This window comes from Ochotona princeps, chromosome 5 (assembly GCF_030435755.1).
Source record: "Ochotona princeps isolate mOchPri1 chromosome 5, mOchPri1.hap1, whole genome shotgun sequence".
Classification (NCBI taxonomy): Eukaryota; Metazoa; Chordata; class Mammalia; order Lagomorpha; family Ochotonidae; genus Ochotona; species Ochotona princeps.
Window position 1 is genome coordinate 47,164,088 of NC_080836.1, and position 21,397 is coordinate 47,185,484.

Genomic DNA, 21,397 nt, shown 5'->3' on the forward strand with positions numbered 1-21,397 from the left:
ACTCTCCATGTATAACTATTACTAAAATAGAGCAGAGAGTTTGCAGACTGAAGTTTCAGCTACAACTGACAGTTTTATTGAAATGTCACCAATAGTCCTGGAATTTTGCAGCTGTTTGTGTGGATACACTTTTTAAATTCCCTTTGATTTAAACACACCCTTTTTTGCTTTTGGATTATTTTCCGAGTTATTTACTTACAAGTTGGTTCTGATTGCCTGACACCTACACTGTGACCTGGTTAACCTAATTTGATTCAACTTTTCACTTGGTCCTTGGACCCGGCTTCCAACCACAACGATGTTCTCTTCTCAGATCATGTCACTTGGGCTCCAGCTCTTATTTCTCAATGCCTATTTACTTCTGGATTCAATTCTCCTACTCTGAGGATTTTAGCCAACAAAATTGTAGAATATGCAATTTTGTTAAAGAAATTATAAATAAGTAACTTTTGTAAAATGTTATCTTTGATAAATAATTATATGTATTCATGAGACCAATTGTGATTACACATGTAATTAAATCAGACTAATCATTCTATCTATAACAAAATTGCTTATATCTTTATTTTTTAAATATTCAAAATCTGTTATTTTAACTCTTGAAATATACAAACTTCAGCACTTAACTGTTACCACCATATCATACTATGCATCACAAAGTGAAACTTGCTAAAATTTTATCAACATTTCCATCATCCACTCCTTTGCTTTCAGTATCTACTATTCTATTTTTGCATTTGATTTCACAGGTTTCCACCTGTGAGTGAGCACACAGTATAACTCATGCAGCTTTCTTTGTGGGTTCTGCATTCATGGACTTCATCAACCATGGATGAGAAATAGTCAGAAAAAAAATGCATTTGTATTGATCACTCCTTTTTTGTAATTATCCACTAAAAATACAATAAAAGAACTATATAGTATTTATATTGTATTAGATATCAACAATAATCTAGAGATGACAAAGTATAAAGCTAGATATGCATTGGATAAATATTAATACCACAGCCATCATTTCATATAAGGAACTTGAACATTCTCAAATTGTAGTATGTAGTAAGGGTCCTAGAACCAAAATGCTACACATACAAAACTCCACAGGTACTTGTCCTTTATCACTTAGCATTATGACATCAAGATCATCAATACTGTCATGGGTAGTATTTATTCAAACAGACTAAAGTCAGTTTATTACAGATATTTGTACACTCAAGTTTATGGCTACATTATCTATAACAGCCAAATGTGGAAACAACTTAAAGTTCAATCAATGGAAGAATACAGAAGAGTATTATGCTAAGCAAACCAAACAAAACAGTGGTCTTTCTTGTTCTTACGGAAATTTTGTTTTATATACTGTTTTGACAATAGTCAAAATTTTTAATTCGGGACAAGTTCCACTTTGAAAAATTAACCCCCTGCAAAGTGTAATAAATTTAAATTCTAGTGAGGGTTCATTAAGAAAAATCAAGCCATAGGTCTTTGCCAGTGTCTCCTTTCCAGAGAGGATGATTACCGATCATGAACATTCAGAGAGGCACAGTTAACCTCTGCTAGAAGAATGGACACATGACAAAATTGGAGATCAATATACAATCTCAAAACCACACCCAAAAATTATTTCAAGGACAGATCAGTGGAAGTTTGTTTGCTAGACAAAGTTAATCCATTTAGAAATACCATGCAAACAGCTGGGATATATGTTAGGGATATTTGAATGGAGTATAACAAAATGAAGCCAGGTTGTTTGTTTTAAGTAATTGAATGGGGTCAGTGCTGTGACTCAACAAGCTAATCCCCCATTTGTTAGCATTAACATCTCATGTTGGTGCTGGTTCTATTTCCAGAGACTCCACTTCTGATCCAGCTCCCTGCTTATGAACTGGGAAGGCAGTGAAGGATGGCTGTAGTCTTTGGACCCCTGCTCCCAAGTGGGAGACTCAGAAGAAGGTCAGGGCTCCTGGTTTCAGATTGATTCAGCTCCAGCCAGCTACTGTGGCCAGTTGAAGAGTGAATCAGCAGATGGGTGGGTGGTGGGTGTTTCTCCCCCCTTGGCAAATCTGCCTTTTAAACGAAAAACTATTTTTAAAAATAATTGAGCAAACAGAAAACTTAATTTTTACCTTGATCAAGTGATATAAATGAGCTGAAAATTTATTCCAAATGTTTCCAAATGAAATACTTTTATTTCAGAGGCTCAATTTTTAAAGGCACTGAGCCCTCGCTACCTGACACTTGTTAGTCCATCTAATAGAAGAGAAGGGGATCAAAGCAATGCAAAGCAACTGATGTGATAATAGATGACTATGCATTGCTGACAGCTGGTGGAGATGAGCAAGGGTTACAGATGTCCTTCCCATAAATAGTTCAAACTGCTATAACTTACTGGAAAAAAAAAAATAGGATCAGACCCTCAGAACCTAAGAATGTCTTTTTTACATGAAGGCTTTCACCATTAATGTCTAATGTCAAGAGAGGATGTCCAGAGGAAGGGGTGTGTGTATCAGTAGCTCATCATCCAATTATGATGCAAATTTTATGCCAGTGAAATTTTGGTTGGGTTGCATTAGAACAGTCGCTCCCTAAGTAAGAGACTGGGATACGCACAGTTTTATTGCTGTTGTTTCTTAGATGCTTAGCTTTGTATTTATCCTACTTGGGCATAAACAGTGAAAGTGTATGTCAATTCCTTTTCTAAAACTTAACTGCATGAAACTATTGAGACAATGCTCAGTTCCTAAGTTCTTGGCTCTAACTTCAGTCCTTTAACGGAGACTGCTTCATTAGTAGGTGCAGGGTCCCAAATGTGATGTTGGGCACCTGTTTCTTGCTTTTCCAGAGCCAATGTTCAACTTAAAGTCCCATCACTTTAAATATATTCATAGAAAACAGCAGTTTAACTGTATGTCTTTCCTGAGTGCAATGTTTAAACAAATCTCTGAAGTTCAGTATTTAATAATTTATGCCTAAATTAATTAGTAGGCCAAATAAATACAGCAATATTTAAAATGCTTAATTATTTCATTCCCAAGAAGTAGAAACACTGCTCCCCCAAAACAGCATTTAAAACTAAAAATGGAGACAAAACATACCTGGAGAATATTCAAAGGAGTCTGAATATGAGTATCAAGCCAAGACATACACTTTTTCAAGGATGGAAGTCAAATAGTCTTTAAACTGTTCAAGTGGAAAAAAATAAGCTTGAATTTGACTTCCTCTAGGGTATTTTGGAGAAGTTGTTCAAAGCCTGCTTTATTCTCATATTGAATTAGATTTAACATGTGAACTAGAAGGACAGGTAGAAATTAAGTGACACTAACAGTAACAAATGTTATTTATACAACAAAAGCTTCCCTGTAATGTCAGTTAATTCTCAACAGAACTTTATGGCATAGCTTACAGCTAAGGAAAATAAAACCTAATCAAATGAAGCAATGTTCTTAATTTTCACGCTAATGGAAATCAAGCTTTAGAATTCTAAATTCAAATGACTGCTTCATTGGATTTCCAACTCAATTATTGATTTGTCTGGTTACCTCACCAGATTACTCCATCCAACCTTATTTTCGTTATTTGTAGGTGCAGCAGCTGGATTATTAAATCTTCAGTTAGAGCTACTCATAGAAATTCTGGTACCCAGAATCCAGTTTATTAGAGCCCTCTTTCCTTCAACTTTTCCACGAATTATTCGCTTGAAGGATAATTAGAAAGGACCCTCAAAAAGCACCACCCAAATGTTTTCTCATTTCAAGATTTTTTTTTGCCAGTATCCAAACTTGATTCCATGAATTCCAAAAATGAAGGGATCTTTCAGCACTTGGATTCATCATTTGCTGTCTTTTCCCCAATGTCTTAAGTATCGGAGGTAATACAGCCAGTCATAACAGCACTTCCAAAAGAAAATCATCAGAAATTGCGCATTTTCGGAGCTAAAACAAGGAAGTGAAATACAAAAGCCAAATCTTCACAATTCTTTGCTCCTAACAATACAATCTAATTGTTCCAACCCTAGTCTCCCATTTCAATTATACCTATGCCTCTACTTTTATATTATCAATTCCTTTGTGAAAATCATGAATCTTGAAATCACTAAAATACTTTAAGCAGACATAAAATTTCTTCAAAAAAATCATCCTTCATGCTGCCCAACCTTTCATCCTTCCCATACAATCTTTGTGTCATGTAATAAAACGGCCATTGCCATGTAAGGTTTCTACAAATGTCATATTGACAGACTTGGTTTAGAAGCTTACCTGGTGGAATGAAATAACTGACCACACACTCACCATAGAGCTGACCCCAAACACCACTGCCGCTGTTAGAATAGCTATCTTATCTCTTATCAGGAATCTTCATCTCCTGCTTGCTGCTGGAGACCCTAAGGATGTGAATGGTGGAGCAGGTAGGGTGGATGGGAAAAGCAGACAGCAGATGGTGCCTATCACCATCCTGGGACTGCAGTAACAGCAAGAAAAAGGCACTTACTTGGTACCAAATGACAGGTCACCACCAGCACCTGAGAAGCAAGACTCCTAGGAGTTCCTTCCTCTTCCTGGGCTTCCCTTTCTTCAAAAATCTTTCTGAGCTCTGTTTGGGAGGTGTTGCTAGGCAGGCATCTGCTCTCCGCAGGGACTACCTCTCAGGCCACGCCAGGGGGCGGAGGACCCCACTGAACGGCCAGGGCTGACCCACAGACCCGCTACCCAGAGACCCCGTGCAGCTGCGCCTGCAGCTTAGAAGTTGTTTTCCTCTCTTACCGCTTCCCCCTCCTTTTTCCCAGCCACATCACCTTCTCCCCCGCCCTCATCCCCAGGCCGGTACGCAACTTCGGCCCGGATCTGGCGTGGGCGGGGAGATCTTGATGGAGATCCGCTGCGGGAGGCAATAACAGCGGCGGCTGTGGCGTCTTTTATTCTATTTGCCTGGGAAGGGAGCGAGCAAGAGATGCGGGGATTAGTGATGAAAGGGAGTTGAGGGAAGACCTGGAGGGCAAGCCTGAATTTAGAGGAAAGAAACAAACAAACGGGCGGAGAAAAGCAAGCTGCATATAAGTTAGGGAGTGGGTACTGAAAAGTCCAGAGAAGAGAGGGATGCCAGGTTCATAACTGCAGGTTTTTTTTCTCTCCCCTCTGCAGTTTGTAGGGGTGATTGTCAGTCTACCACCACCCAGTCTGCACAGGGCGGCAGCCTACTGTGTGCTGTTGCGCGCACCTGTGTGGCTGTTTAAGGAAGAGCCGGCCAAAGCCATTGCAACCCACTTAGCTCCAGATCTCTTCCCTACTCTGGTGATTAGAAATTATGCATATTTTTAAAACCTGGAGAACTACCGTGTATTTGAAGTTGTGAGGAGAAAGAGTGGTGTTTAACCTTCCTCCAAAAGGAGTTTGGAAAAATACTGGTCACCATAAAATATGAATTCTGTAACCTTAGGCTTTTCAGATAGAACATTATTTTATCCGAAAAGATGTATTTCTAAATAACAAGTGTTGCAGGGTGTGAGCGAGATCACACCAGACATGTCTAAGGTTTATTAAGAAGTCTTTATTAATCAAGCTTGAAGACAACAGAGCACAATAGCAAATTACATGTCCATACAGCAATCCACCTAATCATAATTCCAAAAGAAACAAATGGTCATCATCCTTAAGTCCATCCATTAAGCTAAAGACCTATGTTCCAGCTTCCCCAACAATATATGTTATCCTAAGAGACATGCAATAAATAACCTGGACACACTCACAAAGAACCAAGACACAGTTACAAAGCTGCAGACATTCACCTTTCCCTGGCTTCTCTGCCCACATTCTACTACTGCTAGGCCTCACCCCTCCTGGAACTCCAGATAGCACACAGACCAGAAACAACATCATTATAACCATTGTCCCATCTAAGTAGCACACAGGGACCATGCTCAGGGGATTACCTGTCTTGGGTCAGCCAAGAGTCGAGGTACCAGAGTAACAGAAGCACCTGGCCAGAAAGAGTGAGAGCCCCTGCTTCATGGGCCTTTTAAAGGGGCTTGTGAGGGGAGTGGTTACACACAATACCGTCCCCTCTCAGTAGATAGGTGAGTCACAGGTGGGCAGGAGCGAATACCTAAGAGTTTTGGGCTAAAGAGTTGATTAGTGCTCGTTAGGATGGACAGGAACAGGAACTGGGCCTGTACTAAAAATGCCTAGACTAATTGGACTTGCAATATCCTGGCTCATTTAGGATGTGGGGGAAGTGGTTGAGGATGCAGTTACTATTCCATTGCTGTAGGACCCACCTTCAGGACAGAGGTTGGGGGACACAGCCAAATTTCATTTGCCCACTGTCAATGGGTGCTGGCTATCACTGGCTGCACCCCATAACACAAGAAGTTTTAAAGTACTTAGTCCAATATCATTCTTACACTTAAAAATCAAGACTGATGATTTTGCAGCAGCAAACATCCACTTTTTAGTTCACAAGTTATGGTATTCGTTTCTCTTCTCCTCACTTTGTGGTGAAAATTTAAGCAAACATTCTAGTGCTTTACCTGGTGCAATCAGAAGCATACTTTCATGACCAGTAAAATTCTGTATATCCAGCAGTACATTCAAATATAATACAAACTTTAGACATTTAATAACATCAGTCAAACTTCATCATTTTCTTTTTTTTAAGCAAGCATTTATTAAACTATAATAAAAACATTCCATCAAATTACAAAACCTGAGCAAGAAAAACAAATGGCACATGCTTAACTGTAGTTGACATTCCAATGAAATTTGCATTCCCAAAATATTATACAGTAATTAGAAAATACCAACCAAAGTAATATTAGGATACTTTTAAGTGCGATCTCAACAAATTTGAACAGAAGCAAATTTTAACAAAGGTAAATTTTACAGTGAAACATAGCAGATTAAAGATCTTAACATGTTTATTTTACTGCTATTTGACACTATGATACAAAAATAAGAGGATTTACTTGACATTTTTAATAAATATCTCATGGACTATTGAGTGCCTTACTGGTGAAAAGATTTAACTGGCTAATCTCATCAATCCATTTTGTACATTTAGTAAGCATCATCTCTGCCCTACATAACTCTTAATGCAATTCACAGCACACAAATGGTTATCATATTAAATACATAATCAACTCAGACTTCTCAACAACAAGGAAATTAGTAAACCATAAAATGGACTGCTTACCATACACTTTCCTCATAACTAAATAACACACAAAAAAATCAAAATAGTATTTGTCATCACTCTAAACTATTGCCAGCAACTGACAGAAACTGCCAATTTGCCATATTCATGTTCACAACATGCTAAACTTCATCATTTTCTAAGCCATACTTCATAAAGATATTCACAAAGTGGAAGCTTTAGGTGCCTCCACCCTCTGCCTTTTCAGGCAAAGCCTACTATTTCACACAAGACTTGAGCCAGATTGTGTCTGGGTTCATTACTTTCCTTGCAGCCTATTTAAATGAAGTTTTATTCTTACCTCACAGGTGTGGTTCCAGGAGAGTATCTGTTCTGATGTGATGCTCATTCCCACTCCATGTCAATACATCTAGGGTAAAGAAAATGTTCTGTAAATGAAAGAGAGAGAGAGAGAGCAAGCAAATAAGTATTCCCAAACTCAAATTATTTTGTTTTTGAAAAATCTGTCTTTGAATATAGACATGTCCTCCAGACATCATTTTTTTTTTCTGGTCATAATCTTCTGACTGTAGGACACCATTATTTGATAAGAATTTATTTTATGATTGACAGTCTTCTACTCCCTCTGAAATTTTGCTGTCATTTTTAACAACTATTACATTTACCGGAAGACCAATGACCATTGGATGAAACATGCAACAGCCAAATTCCTGATTTTATCCCTAACAGATTGCCTTTTTCTCCATACTGCTTTGAATTTTATCATGTTTAGTGACTGCTATGTTTTTCTCCATAGAGTTTATGTGCTATATAGAATGTTGCTTACTTTTTTTTCTGATTCTACTTAAATGCATGCTCTTGACAGCTAGGACTTGTTTATTCCACACTATCCAAGAGTACTTAGAACACAGGGTGTAAAATATTAACTGCTTGGTAAAATAAGTAAAGAAATTATCATTAGGTGTGAGCCAATTAGCCACAAGCTTCCTGGAAGAATGTAGTGACTCACTATAGGAATGACCATAAATCATCAGTTATGTGAAAACCATAAAAATTGTTTATTTGGCTTAATCTCTGATATTTAAGTATGTATGTCAATGCTTCTGTAATAAATAAGTGTGACAATTTCCCTGGCTGCAGATTCTTAATACAAAGCACAGGCCTGGCTTGAAAGGAAATAACAAAGATAAGAAGTCCAATTTGTCAAATTTTTCTCTCTGTTGAATCAATTAGACTCAGCGGAAGACAGCAAACAACGTCAAAAACAAAAATGTGTGTTTTATAATATCCATTCTAAAAGCTGTCAGGTACACTCATTGCAACATTATCCAAAAAACCGAGGCCAGTGCGCTGACACAGCAAGCTGATTCTCCACCCTAAGAAACCAGCATCTTATGTGGGTGCCAGTTTATGTCCTGGCTGCTCCACTTCTGATCCAGCTCTCAGATTGCAGCCTGGGAAAGCAGCAGAGGATGACCTAAGGCCTTGGACCCCTGTATCCATTTGGGAAAGCCAGAGGGGGCTCCTGACTTCTGGCTTAGGACCAGCTTTTCTCTAGCTGTTGTGGCCTTTTGGAGATTGAGCTAGTGGATGGAAGACAATCTCTCTGTCTCCTCTCCTCTCTTTACAAAATCTGTCTCTCAAATAAATTATGACAAAAAAGAAATGATGGCAAGTGTTATTGATGGGGTAGAGAAAAAGGAACCCTTGTAAGTTGTTGGGAATTGATACAGCCATTTGGGAAAATAGATACTCCTCCAAAACACTAGAAGTAGATTTACATGAGATCTGGCAATCACATTTTCAAATTCAAACTCAAGGATTAAAATTGGCAGTTGAAGGGAAAGTTGTACTATTATGTTCATTTCAGCATTATTCACAAAGCCAAGATGTGGAAATCATCTAAGTATCTATTAATGGATGAATAAATATAGTATATCTATACATAGTGAAACACTATGTAAACTTAAAAATGAAGGAAATGGAAACATGGATGGAAGTAAAGGATTTTATGCTAAGTAAATACACCAGAAAGGAAGACAAATACTGTATGACAGCGCTTACGTGTGACATCTTCAGAAGTCAATCTCATGGATAAAAGGAGTAGGAAAGTCATTATGAGAGGCTGGTTGGAGGAGGCAGAAGGATAAATACAGCAGATCTTATTATCTAATGATGAAAGAACACAAAGGCCCAGCAGTAGCATGTTTCAGTGATCTGTTGCAATGGTTGGTGTCCATAGTTATCAGTAGTGTATATTTCAAAATGGCTAAGACAGCTTTTCACTATTCTCATATGCTACTACTAATAATAATAACAATAGTAAGTTGGTGGGGTGGTGGATGGGTATGTTAATTTGCTTGATTGAATCTTTCAAAGGAACATATATATTGAAATACTATTTTGTACCATAAAATAAGCTATTTGTTATCTAAACCTGAATATGAAAAACAAAATAAAAAGAGAGACAGAAAAGAAATGTACATTCCATTTGCATGTATTTATAAAACAGGGTTCCTTGGGCCCGGCAGCATGGCCTAGTGGCTGAAGTCCTTGCCTTGAACGCACCGGGATCCCATATGGGCGCCGGTTCTAATCCTGGAAGCTCCACTTCCCATCCGGCTCCCTGCTTGTGGCCTGGGAAAGCAGCCCAGGAAGGCCCAATGCATTGGGACCCTGCACCCACGTCGGAGACCTGGAAGAGGTTCCTGGTTCCCGGCTTCGGATCGGCGCGCACTGGCCCGTTGCGGCTCACTTGGGGAGTGAAACATCGGACGGAAGATCTTCCTCTCTGTCTCTCCTCCTCTCTGTATATCCGGCTTTCCAATGATAATAAAATCTTTAAAAATAAATAAATAAATAAATAAATAAATAAATAAATAAATAAATAAATAAAACAGGGTTCCTTGAGGTGCATTATGCACCTTGTGAAGGGAAATCTATTCTGTCACACTAAGCTAGACCTGGCAGACCCACAAGGAGTTTCTTTCCTAAGATATTTGAATGGCCAAAGTCCTCTCTTTGCACACAATGGGATCCCATATGGACACCAGTTCTAGTCCCAGCAGCCCAGCTTCCCATCCAGCTCTCTGCTTGTGGCCTGGGAAAGCAGCCCAGGAAGGCCCAAAGCCTTGGGATCCTGCACCCACATGGGAGACCTGGAAGAAGTTCATGGCTCCTGGCTTCGAATCGGTGCAGCACCTGCCGTTGCAGTCACTTGGGGAGTGAATCATTGGACAAAAGATATCTTCCTCTCTGTCTCTCCTCCTCTCTGTATATCTGACTTTGCAATACAAATAAATTTGAATGATGACTCTTTGTTTCAAACAATTGATCGAATGTTCAAACATGTCAGTATCAGGAATTTAGATGGATATTTCCAGTACCTTTGCTATGGAGCAAGAAGGAATAGAAACTGGTTTTGGGATTGCTATCAAAACTCCCAGAATTAATATAATAAACATTGTAGAAACATGTTTCTTCAAATCATTTGAACTTCATGATTTTAAGATTTCATATTTTATTTTCAGATTATTGAAAAATATTTATTAAAATATTTTATTTTCAAATTATTATTTTCAAATGCCAATTAACTTCTCAAGTGCTATCCATAGTATTTTTAGAACATATATTTGACCTTTTCCTTTTAATTTCTATAATTTTATTTTTTTAAGATTTATTTTTATTTCAATGGCAGTTACAAAGAGAGAAGGATAAACAGAGAGATCTCTTCCATCCAAATGGCCCCAGTGGCATAGAACTGGGATGGTATGAAGCCAGAAAGCTGGGAGCTTCTTCTGCACTTGGGTCTCCCTCTGCCGCTTTCCCAGGTAATTAGTAGTGAACTCCAACAGGTGCCCAAAAGGGATGCTGGCACTGTGGACCAGGGTTTAACCTGCTAAGCCATGATGCTGGCCTCAGTTTTTATCATTCTTATAAACCCAAATAATACAGAATGACTTCTTGTCATTATTGACATGTATGTGAAATTCTATTTTAATTTTTAACTTTTATGATTTTAAGTTCATTGAAACTGCTCCAATAAAATGTGCCAATTTTCAACACTGTCCTAAGTTTCAGAGCCAATAAAATTAATCTGATTAGTGAATAAAACTGTGAAGAACTCTTTGAAAATTGCAGAGGAACAATATAAATAGCTTGTTGCCTTAGGATTCTCAAAATCAAAGAATATACCACAATGGTAAGACTCACTTGGGCTCCTCTATTTAAAAAAAAATACATAAAACCATTCTAGAGCATTGATTACCACCTAATTTCTAAACTGTTTTCAATCTCTAAGTTCCCTTGGGAGAAATAGGTAAACATATTGACCAAATCCAACTTTTTAAAAAAACTCCCAAAGATTGAAATATTAGATAAAAAGCCAAAAAATATTAGAAATAATATGTAAAGTATCTCACAAAGAACAAAGCATATTTTATGTTGTATAAATTGAACTGTTTTATACTTTATTTTAAAATATTTCTTGGTCTCTAGGATCACATTATTACAAAAAAACAATAGACATATTTGAACTTTGTATTCAAAATGTTCCTAACCACAAAACATTCCATTTGTAATTTCATGCTCAACCATCATCTATCAAGTAATTCCCAGCCAGGCTTGGGAGAAGCCTATAATAGTTTCAAGTAGAAAAAAAGAACGAAAACACAAAGTTGCAATTTGGGGTCATTTATCTGCACATCCCTGTGTCATTTGCATGTACACCCATGAAGTACTTGAATGTGTGCATGCTAAAAACCTAAAATGACAGTATCTATATGGAACAGAATTTCTCTCAGATACAGTAATCTAGTCATAAGCAATTGAAAGTTACAAATCAAAAATCACATACTTTCAGTTTGTTAATTTCTAGTGTGTTACCTTCATCCTCATGATTCTAGTGGCTAACTAATACATTTGTATTCTAGCCAGTAGAAGAGGGGAATGAAGGAAACAGAGCAGATTTTTTGCAATCTAGAGTTTATGCCTTGTTGACTAGAGTTTGAACTTCATAGATAGAAATAATGGCAAATATGACTGGGAAACATCATATTTTTCTGGTCCCTATTCAGTGAGCTAAAAATTGAATTTTCTACAAATGTAGACAAAGGCAACTTATCTTTGATCTGTCATGTCCTGTCTGTATCTGTGGCTGTCATTGCTTTTAGAACTGTGTGTCAGCAGTGAAGACTAAATTAATAAAGATGTTGTCATTTTTAAAGGCATAAGAACTTAAAAATCATAATAAAATTTACCAGAAAATATTATTCCTCCCTAAATTAGAATTACCAAATCCCTGTTATTCAGATTTAAGGCCAGCCAAATGAGGCTGGCATATTTAGTCTCCACCTATGGCATGGGTTTGATTTTCAGCTATTCCACTTCTGATCCAGCTCCTTGCTTATGACCTGGGGGAGCAACATGGACTGACCCTAGTCCTTGGGTCCCTGCAACCACATGGGAGACCCTGAAGAAGCTCCTGGCTCCTGGTTTTGGACTGATCCAGTTTTAGCTGTTGCAGCCATTTGAACCAATGAATGGAAGACCTCAATCTCTGTCTCTCCTTCTCTCTGTAATTCTGCCTTTCCAATAAAAGGAAAGAAGAAAGCAAAGAAAAGAGAGAAAATGAAAGAAAGAAGAAAGAGCCAAATGAAGAGTTTAGCAATAAATTCTACTCGGTTCCAAGTTCATTAAATTTTGTAATTACATTATTTACTCTATAACTTGTTTTTTTGGTTTGATAATAATGTGCCAGATCAAAAATTTTTCTCTTGTCGCAAAGTTTTAAAAGTAAGCATTAAAGAATCCAGAAGTATCTAACTATATTACAGCTTCACCGAAACTAAGAAATATCTGCAACATGAAAACACGGTATAAATGGATTATAGATGGAAAATACTAAATGATAGATTAAAGTGAAGAAAGTCTAATTTAATCAGTAAAAGTAATGCAGTTGATAATGACACTCACATACTCCTTCATAACTTGCATACAAAATGCTGCTTGTCATGTTCAATAATTCAGAAAAGGCAATTATAAGATTTTCCTTTAAGAAACATGACCTGTCTCAGATGGTGACACAGTGGTCCTGGTGTTTTGCCATTCTCAACCAAAAGTTGGTTGCTTATTGAATAATCCTTGAGTAAAGTTATTTGGGCCATAGATTTCACGTTTCAATCTCCAAATACATGCATAAAGGCATAAAGAATCAATGGGTGTTTTGGTATTTACTCACGAAGACTGTCCAGGCATTAGAGGAATGCCTTCAGCGCTCCGAAGAACCCAACTATCAAGTATTCTTAGTGAAGTACGACAGTCCCAAAGGGACAGATATCATGTGTTCTCTCCAAGACATTCAACATGCCAACTGTATAAGGGAAGTAAAGGTATTACACTGGGTAAGCCTCTAAACCTAAATAAGGTAGGACTCTAGATGAACACACACACAAACACACACACACACTTTTACATTATGATACTAGGTTTTCTTCTTTTGCCTATACTTAGCACATCATAACACATTTAAATATCAAAAAGTCAAACTTACAACTTGCACTAATGGTCTGTAATACTGTGATAGCACAGGAACAAATGGGAGAACTGTTATATATCCAATAAATGCAGGGACACAAAAAAATAAGTGCAATATGATAAGCTGCACAAGCCACTTGAACTGAAAAAGGACATAAGGTCAAAACTAAAGAGATATGAATTAATTACAGAATTTAGTTTATAATTATACAAAAACACTGTTTCATTAACAACAAATATACCACACTAATGTAAGATGCTAACAACAGGAAAACTCGTTTCTGGTAATATATCCTAAAGTAAGTGAAATCAGCACATAACTTACCTGAACTCTCATATTTATGGCAACTCAATTCAAAATAGTAATAATATATAGCAATCAGCCTAGATGTTCATAAATTGATTATTAGAATACACATATTCATGTGTTAGAAGATACATATATATTCGAATATTACTAATCCATCAAAAGCAAAATCCTGAAGTTTGCAACAAATTGGTAGCAACTGTACATCATTATGCTAAGTCAAATGAGCCAAGCTCAGAGAGAAAAACATGTCATGTTTTATCTTACATTGTAGAAGATAGTAAATAGAATAAAAATTGTGAGAAAGTAACATAAAATTAAAAGTAGTATCATTTAATTGTACCATGTAAATGGCAATCGCTTTTTCTTTATGTTTTTATTGCTATTATCATTGTAATTATCTCTAACTTCTGATGTTGTCTGCATTTTCAAGAAAAATAAAATAAAATTTTAAAATGGGGGAAGGGTGTATATCTAAACTCTGTATTGTTCAATATTTTAAAATTCTAAATGTGCTGTTAGCAAAGTCTATTATTTAAAAACAGATAAACAATCTGTTATTACATGCAAGACAAACTGATAGATGTTAAGATTAGTGGATTAAACTAGGAAGAGACACACAGTTCTGAGTCTCGAGCCAGCAGCAGAAGAGGAACTAATTATCAAGGGGAAGAAAGCAAGTATACCCCGAGATTCCTGACAGAGGCAGCACAGTGAAATGATCAGCATTAACTTCAAGAAAAAGACATGCAGACATCATATTCCTTCTGATAACACACTGAGAAGTCATTAATATCACTTCTTTGTGTTATTTTATCACCTAAACCTGAGCCCAAGCTAATTAAAAATATCCAAATTGAGGAATAGCCTACAAAATCACCACCAGGAATTTTTTTTTAAGGTACAAAGTTGTGAAATGTAAAGAAAAGACAAGAAACTGTCACTGATTATGGAGACCAACGATATAGGACAAGTGTACATAAGGTGGAACTCTGAAATAGACCATGGGCTAGAAAAAAAGACATTGGTGAAAGCTGATAGAATTCTAACTGCAACTATAGATTCACAACTGCAAGAAGACGTTACAGCTATGGATGGTATCAGACATAGCAATAGCAGCACTGACGTTCAGAAGACAATAAAGTGAAGCATTCATATTTCTTGAGATCAATTATGTCTAATATTCTGCATGGAGCAAACTCATCAAACATAATAAAATGCAAATAATTCCCATAAAAAGGACTTTTTAAAATTTTCCTGTGCATTCTTGCTTAAGAAGTTACTTTAAAACACGATATATCCAAAGAAGAGAGAATATTTAAAAAGTTCCCTGCACCCAACAATTAGCATTTTGACCCATGAGAAATGTGTGGGGAAATGTTAGGGGATGTCAATAAACAGGAGCACAATAGCCTGAGAATGCTCAAGATAGAATCCAGACAAAATCGTATACTTCATAGGAAAAAATGAGGGTCTGAGAAGACTCAGGTAAGAGTTACAATTTGGGAAATGATTATTCTGAGAAAAAGCTAAGACATATGCATGCAAAGAAATACAGTTGTAGTTCTCTTCTTCATTGTGTAAAATCATAAATATATAAATTAGAAGTGTGGTCTTAACCTGTGTTTTGTAACCAATGTAAAGTCAATCTATGTCTGCACAGAGACAGAATTTTTTGTGAAATGGGCAGCAATTTACAGCTGAGCTTAGAAAAACAAAGGTTTGATTGGAAGAAGAATTTAGGAAGATGAAATGGTTTCAATATAGGTATTTAACTGTTAAGCCATGTTTTTCTTTTAGCTTAAGAAAATACAGAAAAGTAATTAAAAATAGAGTTAATGTACCGTTTCCAAGAAGTTATAGCACCACTTTAAAGACATTAACTGTGCCCCAACATTTGCCTTGATTGCTAATTTATTTATTAAATCAATCTGAAGGAAAAAAAAATCTTGCAGTTTTACACCTTACACAATCCCCCCCACACACAAATATGCAAACACACAGAGAGCGCGAATTTAAGACATGACTCCCCAAAGAGATTGTATTAATATCTTTTCATCTCATCAGAGGTGCCAGGTTCATTTTTAACTGTATGCATATATATATATATATATATATATATATATATATATATACACACACACACACACATATACATATGTATATATATGTACATATACATATATATATTTGCCTTTTGCTTTATTTTCACTTCAGTTGCTTTTCCTTCATTTTTCAAACTCTCAGGGGACCCTTTACTACTGCCTGTTCCACCAAGTTAGCTAATCCAGCTATATCCTTCTTTCTTATTTTTTTAAATATTTATTTTTATTTGAAAGGCAGATTTATAAGGAGAAGGAGAGACTAGAGAGAGAGATCTTCGTTCTGCTGGTTCACTCCTGAAGTGGTTGCAATGGCCAGAGGCAAGCTGATCTGAAGCTAGGAGCCAGGAGTTTCTTCCTGGTCTCCTCTGGTGCATGAATCCAAGAACTTGGGCTATCATCTACTGTTTCCCAGGCCACAGGGAGGGAGCTGGATCAGAAGTGGACAGCTGAAACATGAACCTGTGAGGAGCTTTCCCATTACTAAATCGAATTGAGTAATTATCAGTGTCACTTTCTTTAATTTGCATCTTTTTTTACAGATTAAAAAAAGGAATCAGAGAGCATGTATCTTTCATAACAACTCATCCTCTTTTATTTGCTCAAATGTATGTCTGCTTTCAACTAATGAAACATAGCATGAACAACTAAAATTTTGAGCTTTAGAGACTCCAGAGCTGTTATATATTAAGTCATTCGCTAAGTGACACAACAACATAGCCATAATGTCAAAAACAGGTTCAGTGACATCACTGGTATAGAACTCTTTGATATGGCAATGAACTCATTAAGTATCATGTTTGCTGTTACTGGACAATGAGAAAATAACCAGGAAAATAACAGAGGAATAAGGCAATGATTAAGCAAAATAAAATACTGATAACTTAAAGGACAAATATATACTATAATCGGCCTAGGTTACTGTGACTGCATATACACAGTGCAATGGTGACTTTGCACATGTTGGAGAAAGGTGGAAAATAAATTACGTATTCTTGCATTGATTCCCAAATGTATTAAATGTTTCAAAATCACTGAAGTTACACTGCATTAAGGTTTCCCTTTGCATCTCTGGTCATGGTACAAGAAAACACGTGTAGTATTAAAGCAAAGTACTAAACAAAATCAACTTACATTAACTGCTTAATATTTCTTGATAAATGAGCTAATAAGCTATGCTTATCATATTCTGTACAACTGTAATGTTATTTTATGAATAGAATTGTCTATGTTGAAATGTTATTTAGCAAAACTATCTGGAGAAAACCTGGGTAAAATCATGAGGAAATGTGAAAAAAAAAGTTGTCTTAACAAAAATGTTATAAGATTTTCTAAAATTTGTTACTGCTATTATTTTCCATAATACAGCTTTGTAGGTATAGGACTTGCCCTCTCCCATTCCTGCCATTCCTTCCTCTTAATTTTCTCCTCCCACCATCATCCCCCTCCCATATTATTACAGTAATATAGTCCTTTAGTAACAGCTACAAGATTAACAATATTCTGCTATTTAAGTGTATCATTGCATTATAGGTATAAGCAATGGTAGAAAATCTACTATCATATTGCCAAAGTATATTCAATTATTTAATTGGAAGTCCTCCTTTTATTTGGAAGTAGAGATAAAAAATGCTGTAGAACTGTTTGAACTAGTTATTCAAGACTGTCTTTCAACCTGCTTTCCTATCTTCCTGATTTCATTGTTTGATTCTTTGGAAATCTTAATTAGCTTTCAACACTTTATTTCAAATTCTTCCACATAATTAACCTTCAAGTATTCTACATATTCTGGTTTCAGGAACAACAACAACAACAACAACAAAACACCCACAAAATTCCCAAACCTTGGAAGTTTTGTACTTCATAAGATTTGTGAGTGCATTTGAAGTTCATGTATTAATATTAAAACAGATGATGCAGTAAAACAATCTGCTGTCTTCCAGTTGGATATGATCCTATCTCCTTCCCACCAGCTCCTTAGAATACCTTACACTTGATGTTTCTGCTTTCACCTCTCTGACCCTTTCATTCTCTGGAATTCTTCTCTCCACAGAAAAGCTCTAGGTGAATCACAAATGAGAACATCTTCTAGTATTACTTTACTTTAGTGGGGATGCACAGGTAGTGACTGTATCTCCAGTAAGCACCCTATTAGTTTCTCCTCCTTTGCTATCATAGTCACAAAACTTTATAGCATATGATTCAAAAAACTGAAGGTGGAAACAGTTCTATGCTAATGAATTGACATGTTATATCATCATGTACTACAACTCAGTACATTTAATTTTTCTCAAAATTGTTTTCTTTTTGGGAAAAAAGTGCCAGGAAGTGGGACATTACTATACAAAACTATGGAAGGAGATGCTAGAAATAATGAATGCACTTCAATTTCCATTTACTAATCACCTATGTTTTGTTATATTCTTGAAACTATCCCTTTCTTTATTTTTAGTGACACCACACTTTCTTACCTCTATTTCTTTCTTAGGATTTTTATTTACTTTTATTGCAAAGTCAGATCTACAAAGAGGAGAGAGAGAAAAATCTTCCTTCTGCTGGTTCACTCCCCCACTTGATCACAACTTTCAGAGCTGAACCGATCCCAAGGATTTGGGACATCCTCTACTGCTTTCTCAGGCCATACGCAGAGAGCTGGAGCAACTGAAACATGAACAGGTGCCCATATGGCATCCCGGCACATGCAAGGCAAGGACATTAGCCACTAGGCTATGGCATCAAGTCCCCTACCTCCATTTCTCTGAAACATATTTCCACTGGATTTGGTTGGATAACAACTTTTCTTAAGTTCAACTCTATTAAAAAAGAATGTTCTATCATGACAGTAACGATCAATGTCACTAGCCACATACAGCCACTAAGCATTTATATCATATCAAGGGAAATGAGGGTACTATATTTTAAAAATTATATGTTTTTGGAAGTAATTTAAGTTTAAGTAGAATATGTGACTGGTGGCTGCTACAGTATAAAGCCTGGCTGTACATCAAACCAGTGTGAGGTTGGAGACACCATTTCCCTTCCTAATTGCTTCACCAACAAAATAAGAAAGCAGGAAAAAATCATTTTGAATGCTCTTTTCTACCTCTGCATTTAAAATTCTGTGTATTTCTTTTTCACATGAAATGCTCAGATTTCCTGACAACATAAGCTCCAAGTAGTTTCTTTTTAATGATTTAATGCAGTGTGAATACTGGAGAAATGAATTAGCACTCATTTAGTTATTTAAATCTACTCAGAAAACAATCTTACAAAGAAAGCAGAATACTGATCACTCAATAAAGTGTGCTGCTCTATGAGCCTTAGATATTAGTTATTTTTGACTGAATTCACCAACAGAAATTCAATAATATAAGCTCTGAAATGGATTTAAAAATTATTTCCTTTCAAATCTCTGTGGATTATGTATATTGTTCCTAAAGGAATATCCTCAACACAGTATTCCAGAGTCTGCAAAGTATAAGCATTCAATAACCATGATTGCTTGAAAAATATTTCAAATTTGAGTTTTTCATGACAAGAATTTAAACACTGTTGCCAAATAGGAAAATACCCTACTGCCCTCTGGTGTTCAAATTCAGCCACCTATTTTATACAGTTAGACTCCCTCTCTCAAACATTTAATATTTTATAAAGCTTTGTTTTTTCTACTGGAAGTAGAATGTTATTCCTAATCCTGGTTCAGATATTAGATATATTTTCAGGCTACCTGTAATTATTGTGAGATTCGTTGTTATATATGACGTGTTTGAATCACTTTAATTGGTATATCTGAAGTAATTCCAGTCTAAAATCTCAAACTAAGTGTTGAGAAGTACATGTCCCAAATTAAATCCCTGTGTATGATCTCTGGCTCTGGTTTCTGACCCCATGTTTCTGGTAATGCATAACCAGTGGCAACGATCAGATGCTGGGTTCCTGTCACCCATGTTATTGACATGGATTCAGTTCCCAGCTCACATTATTAGTGAGGATGAGAAAGTCTGAAGATTTGTGGTTATCTTACTGGATACTCAAGACAATCTGAGTCTGAGACCAAAGTCAGCAGACTGAAGTCCCAGGTAGAAAAAGCACACAGGCAAGGAAGACAGTCTTTTACCATTCTTGTTCAAATGAAAAGGAACAGTAGTAATCACAGATTTTTTAGATATTCAGAGCTGAGAATTATTGCTAGACAGCATCTAATTCTAGTCTCTCACTGTAGAATTTCAGAAGTATTTCACAAAAGACATTGAAGATAACAGAATAAGATCATGTTGTTGAATGTCTTGCTAAAGAGTCAAGAGTTTTTCCTTCTTAATAATAATGGCATACAGCAAGGAAGTATTTCTTATAAATATCTTACATAATTATTTGTTTAGGGCTCGGCAGCGTGGCCTGGTGGCTAAGGTCCTCGCCTTGATCCCATATGGCTGCTGGTTCTAATCCCGGCAGCTCCACTTCCTCTCTGTCTCTCCTCCTCTCAGTATATCTGACTTTGTAATAAAAATAAAATAAATCTTAAAAAAAAAATTATTTGTTTAGAACCTACTATGTGCCACATACTGTGCTAGGCCCCAAACTGTTGTGGGCTGAGGAGTTGATTTACATACCTTAAGCTGAGCACTCAGGAATCGGGCCTACGGCAGTAGCACCTAGCCTTTACAGACTCATTGGCATCCTATTGTCCTGTTGATGGGCTTGGGGGAAAGAGGCTTAGGGGAGATGGCTCCCAGCACTTCTAACACCATCATGGTCTCCGTGTGTCAGTGCTTTTCGCTCGGACATTCACCGTGCCTACTATGCCGGCTCAGCTAGCCGCGACACCAAACTGTTTATTATCTTAGGGCATATAGTATAATCTGGCAGTGCACATAAAGAAAAAGATAGAAGGTAAAATACAAATCAAACAATGGTGCTGAATCTAGATGACAGATATTTTGAAAAAAAATGTAGTGATAGCTGACCTTAGAACATGACTTCAACAACAAATTTATCAAGATTTGCCTGTATGTGGAAGAAATTTGGCAATAAGCTTTAAGAGGAAGGTCTCATATTTCTAGAAACAAGGTTTGTTTAGAAATAACAATCAAAATGTTGAGAAAAAGTAGAAAGAAAATTTGGAAATTATCTTCCTTAATTAAGTGCCTGAGTCTTTCCTGACCTAGACATAGAAAAAGAGTAGCAATGAAGAACAAAAAAAAAGTTAGTTGGCAAAAAGAACATCAGAAATTTTGAAAAATCACTTTAGTAAAATAAAGAACTAAAGTGTTTCAGGAAGAGAATCATATTTGCTATTCTGGGCAGACCATTG

At 36.4% G+C, this 21,397-nt stretch overlaps 1 protein-coding gene across 1 annotated transcript in view; it reads right to left on the reverse strand.

Moving 5' to 3' along the window:
• Window positions 1-21,397, reverse strand: part of SCN7A (sodium voltage-gated channel alpha subunit 7) — a 194,166-nt gene that overhangs the window by 115,615 nt on the left and 57,154 nt on the right. The window contains exon 2 of the mRNA XM_058664241.1: window positions 7,484-7,552. The gene's annotated coding sequence lies outside the window, so the exon portion shown is untranslated. The remainder of the gene's footprint in view (window positions 1-7,483; window positions 7,553-21,397) is intronic.